This window comes from Cataglyphis hispanica, chromosome 6, assembly GCF_021464435.1.
Source record: "Cataglyphis hispanica isolate Lineage 1 chromosome 6, ULB_Chis1_1.0, whole genome shotgun sequence".
Taxonomy (NCBI): domain Eukaryota; kingdom Metazoa; phylum Arthropoda; class Insecta; order Hymenoptera; family Formicidae; genus Cataglyphis; species Cataglyphis hispanica.
Genome location: NC_065959.1, coordinates 439,430 through 445,429, shown reverse-complemented (window position 1 = coordinate 445,429; position 6,000 = coordinate 439,430). Strand labels below are relative to the sequence as shown.

At 28.9% G+C, this 6,000-nt stretch overlaps 1 protein-coding gene across 1 annotated transcript in view; it reads left to right on the top strand.

Moving 5' to 3' along the window:
* The first annotated feature begins 2,431 nt into the window (after nt 1-2,431).
* The window catches only part of LOC126850508 (octopamine receptor Oamb), a 108,459-nt gene continuing 104,890 nt past the window's right edge, over nt 2,432-6,000 (top strand). Inside the window, exon 1 of the mRNA XM_050593614.1 lies at nt 2,432-2,880. The gene's annotated coding sequence lies outside the window, so the exon portion shown is untranslated. The remainder of the gene's footprint in view (nt 2,881-6,000) is intronic.

Here is a 6,000-nt window from a genome sequence, read left to right as displayed (position 1 = left end):
GACTTGGAATATATTTTGAATATGATGATATGTCATTTTTTATTTTTTGAAAGTGATTCTTGATAGTAAAATCTTTTAATGGACATAAAGAATCAAGAGAATTACTGTCGATAATTGACATTCTCTATTTTGCAGGATATTTGGATTTTTTAATTATAGCCTTTATTAATTTTTTTTTTAATTATAATTTATTTCTATATTTTTAGATAATGTAAATTTTTAGATAATGCGTATCACTGTGATTTTATTATAAATATAGATTAAATTTTATCAATTCAGTCGTGAATTATATCTGAAAATCGATTGTGAAATATATAAAGGACAGTCACGCTATTGGAAAGTCATGGTAGTCAGAAAATTAGAAATAATTCGAAGTGTTAAAAGAGCTTTAGTGAATAATATTTTTTTTTCTAGAAGATTCATTGATAAAGCATGAAGAAAGGAAAATTTAATGCAAAAATGGTGTGTGAATAGAAAGAGAGAGAGAGAAAACAAATGTGTATAAATGCGTGTACGTATACGTATGTAAGATCGTGAGCAAGAGATTTCAAATTATGCCCGTATTTTTGTGCTAGAAATTAGAATGTAGAGAATTGCTATGAATGTTGCCGCGAGAGTGAAGAGAAGAGAATGATACATATTGTATTATATTAAATGAAACAGATATTGTTTAAATAAAATTGATATACATAAATTTGACTGTATATTCAAATTTCTTTATTCAAATCTCTTCATTCGTCATAATCCATATCGCTTCTGGAATTATAAATCTAACAGTATGATAATTTAATTTGTCTGAATTTTATTAAATGTGCTATTAATTTATACATCTCATTGTTACTTATCTGTATTTTGTAAAATCGAATTATCAATTTATTTAACTTTTTTTCTTAATTATATAAATTTATACTGCAATATTCTTTCTTACACATGCAGTAATAGAGAGCTTTGAATATTTTACTAGTCTTGCAGACAAAAATTGATATTTTAAAATATAGCGAAACTTTTATTTTTTATATGTTAACATTTTTTTCTTATTTTTATTGATCAAACATATTTTCTTAATTGATAATTTAATCTATAAACTGCATTAAACAGTACTTATATAAATTTATCTATGGATCCGATAAAATTTATGATAATTTAACTATGATAATTTAATTTAAATATTTATCTTACAAAAAAGCAATGCGCAAGTTCAAACGCTGTCTTTACCATAGGTATGTAAATAGATATGTAAAATACGAAACCTATTCTGCAATGAGGAGAACAAGTTCGGGATGTTCGAAATATCAATCACAAGTATATAGCCTACCGAGTCAATCCGAAATTAATCAAAAATCGCATTTTGAGCTATCTATGTATTTTATATGTTATTGCGCCATGTCAACTCCGAGTCTCTCTCAGAATGTATGTGAGTCATAAACTTTTACTAAATAGTATATTATAGATATATCATATAAAAAATTTCTACGGATCTGATTATATATAATAATTTAACCGCGGATATTTACCTTACAAAACAGGAACACACGAAAAAGAAATACGCATGCGTTCTGCCATTTTCCACGCTACCTTCGCGTATTGCGCCGCGTCGGTTGCGAGTCACAGCCTCTCCTCAGTTTTCGCATTACCTAATTAGTGATATTGCATCGCGATTAATAGAGGACGTGTTTAATTTCAGATTATATATTTATAAACTTTCCTTAAATGATACATACCTACATATATGAATTATTTGTGCATTCGATGATGTATAATACAACTACAGATATTTTCCTTGAGAGAAACGCGCGGATAGTAGCACGCATGCGCGTAGTCATTTTTGACGCAATCGTGCCGCGTCGTCTCTGTAATTTTCATATTATTTAACGTTTAAGATCGCATTCTATGCGTAAACAATAATTGGAAATGCTGGAAAAAATGTCGGACGATTGTCGGAAAGTATTAATCATTGAGTGCACTCGTTGTTCGTTGTGCTTTTCCAATATTCCCGTTTCGTGCGCTTGAAATAACTTGGATTTGATGGTAAGGTTTGCGAGGTCGGAGTGCGCATGTGCGTCGCCATTTTCGACGCAGCTTTCGCGTAGCGCGCCGCGTCGTTTCCTAATCGGAGCGCATCGTCGACATAGTTTTTGGATTATTTAATCTTTAAAAACGCGTTGTGTGCATAAACGATGATCGAAAGTATCGGAAAGAATGTCGGGCGATTGTCGGAAGGTATCAATTATCGAGAACTATCGTTGTTCGTCATGCTTTTCCGATATTCCCGTTTCGAGCAATCAAAGCTACTTGGATCCGACGATAGTGTCGCGAGACGGCTAGTAGTGCGCATGCGCGTCGCCATTTTTAACGCGGTCTTCGCGTAGCGCGCCGTATCGTTTCCGTAATTTTCACATTATTTAATGCTTAAGATCGTGTTGTGTGCATAAATGATAATCGGAGGTGCCCGAAAAAGTATCGGATATCAATTATCGAGTGCAATTGTTGTTCATCGTGCTTTTCCGATATTTCCGTTTCGTGCGATCGAAGCAACCTGAACTCAACGGTATATTGTTGCGAGATGGATAGCAGTGTGCATGCGCGTCGACTTTTTTGACGCGGTCTTCACGTACTTCAGTTCCGAGTCGGAGTGTGGCGTCCCCAGTTCCCGCAGTTTTCGCGTTATTTAATATCTAAGATTGTGTCGTGTATAAACGATAATCGGGAGTGCCGGATAAAGATAAAGCATTGGGCGATCATTGGAAAATATTAATTATTATCGAGTGCAGTCATTATTTGTCGTGTTTTTCCGTTTGCGTTTTTTGCATGATCGGAGCGACACAACTTGAACTTGATGACGATCGAGAGAGCGTTTTTATGACGAGGTGATATAATTTGGTAAGTACACTCGTTTATTATGATTGTACGAGATTTGTTTATCTAGAACCTCTATTTATTGTATGTGTGAATGCATTCTCTTACTAGCAATATTTAATATTGCCTAAGATATAATTAATTTCTCCCGAATTTCCATGTGACTATTGTGTAATTTACATATATTGAATGAAATTTTTTTTTTTGAGAATTATTATAATTAAATTTTTTTTTTATTTTATATTATTTATTTATTTTATTTACTATATTTATTTATTTTATTTATAACCTGAAGACTTTGCGATATCAAAATTTTAATTATTGTATTATATATATTTTAAAAATACTATAAATATTAATTTGTATAACGAAACTTAGATAATATTTTTACAAAATTTTAATTTCTTTAAATTAATTTTTTAAGATAAAATGATTATTACGATAATAAATATTATTAAATATTTAAATAGAATTAATACAATATAATTAACGTAATTTAGGACTAATTTAGGACTAAAACATTTTGAATTTTATTTTATTATTAATTTATTATTTTTATTTATTATTTTTACGAGTTATTTATTTAGAATCTTTATTTATTTTTAAAAATTATATACGTATGTATGTTTTTGCTAGTAATATACTTAAAATATTTTCTGATTTAATACTTAATTACTTTAATAAAAAATTTAATACTTTTTTAAGATATTTAATATTTCCCGGTTTCTCTTAATTATTATGTAATTTGCAATAGGATTGAATCTTTCTCTAGAGAATTGTTACAAATTAGAACTTCTGTTTTAATTATATTATTTGTAATATCTATCATTAATTATCAAAATTTTAATCATTATTTCATATATAATATCAAAACAATATTATAAAATATTAATTATCGTGACAATATTAATAAAGTAAACTTACAAAATATTTTAATTTTCTTAAATTTAATTTTTTGACATGTGCATAATGATAATATATGTATAAATATTACTATATATATGTGTATATATATATATATATATATATATATATATATATATATATATGTATATATGTATATATGTATATATGTATATGTATTTTGTAGTAAGTAAAATTGACATATAATCAAAACTTAATCAATATTCAGAACTATATTTTATCTTAAAGAGAGATGAAGGTGCTTCCTTCCACATAACATCTGCGTTTCCAAGACAACGAGAGCTTGTGTCTTGTAGTCTCAGGATGTATTGTTATCGGGATTAGCCACAGAGCTTGCTTCATCACTGACGACTACTAAATTCGCCTCCTTTGCAAGCACAAGCTGCTTAAGAACGTGATTTGTCCCGAGATATATCTGTTTGTCGAGCAAATACACATGAGATGTCAGTCGTCGAGTTATTGAAGGACCGAAACATAATCCCCCATGCTCGATCATTTTCGACGAATCCTTACGCGATATCGCGTGCTATACCATCCTTTGCGAAACGCCGAGCGCGATCTTGTCTAATCGCTGGTATAAATATATCTTATCCTCTGACGATCTCTCGTGTTACCGTATCGATTAGATTACGGATTTACGGACTAGGCATTATTAAAACCGCAGAAGCTCTAATAGAGGTAAGTCGAGCTCACCATCGAGGTAAAAGATGCGAGGATGTTAACGAGAAATAACATACAATAACAGATTTACGATAAAGGCAGGAAAAAATAGCTAGAGATTAATTCGATGTCATAACTTTGTCCTCTATTTTTGATCACGATATATGAACTCGAATATTTTTTAAAATAATGTATTTTTATACTCTATTTTTTTTTTAATTAAATTCTTATTACGAGAAATGTGAAAAAATTTATAGTGCGATTGATTTTCACGATTCTGATTTGATAGAATTCAATTAAAACTAATTTCTATTTTATATAAATAAAATAGATATCAATTTTTTTTAATTAAAAAATTATTAGAAATATTTAGCAATATACATATATAATGTACAGCTCTTTATATAATTTCGATCAGTTGCGTAGATCGGAAAGATTTTAAATGTGTATATTCTCAAGAACATCAAAATAATCTCGAGTATCGTAATAAATAAATCAAAATAGTAATAAAGATAAGGTCAATCACAAGAAGTGTCAGGGACTTGCTCAGTTTTATTTTATTCCTAATTCATGCTTGATGATAAATTAAGTAATCCATTTTAATTTTTGTTCTACTTTCCAGAATAAAATTTTCAAAATCATTTAACTTTACACCAAACGCGCAGTTTTTCAATGATAATTGCACCATAGCGAATCAGAAAATTCTATCAATCATAAAATCATTATTTAATTAAGTCTGACACACAATTTTTTTATTTGTTTCATTCTTATCGTAAAAGATAAGGCTTGCATGTAGAAAATTTCATAATAAATATCAGATTTTTAATGAATGATTTATGAGATGAAAATCTGTGTAAATAATTCAGGAAATTAATTACGATAAAACGAGCGACGTTGAGCTGCAAAGACACGACGTTTTAACGAAGCGTTTTGATTCAAAATCGCTGGCATCTGCTAGTTCTCAGGACTTGACAAACGGATTCGCAGACTTAATTGTTGCGCAATTTCATTCAAATGTCTCAGAACATCCTTACAATGTGCTTTCTGTAAATTCTGTCTTCTCATACGAACTTTATGATGTCTTACTCTTTATTGTTCATGTCTTACTTTGTATCTTATAAAAGCACTGCGTGCTAATCATTCAATGGAACGATTCGGAAGAATTAAAATCTCTCTTAATTATTATTATATTGTATATATATTTATTACTACACAAGCTCAATTATTACATGAATATATATGTATGTCTTTATATATACATATTTGTTTATTTATTTATTTATTATTTGAATGATATGATACAAATTCTTTCTAACTAGAATCAAATTAATATTATAATCATATTAAATTATTACACAAGTCGTAAAGTTATTATTTCACGCTGATTTTTATTGTCAAAAATACCGTCTTAATTTAAAGTATACAAAAAAATATACAAAAGATCTAAAGACACACATAGGAAGTTCCAGAAAAGCTGTACCTCCAAGTTTTACACAATTGTCATTAGCTGCTATAAGAGCTAAGATTGAAAGTTAAAAAATTAATATTATATTTTTTCTT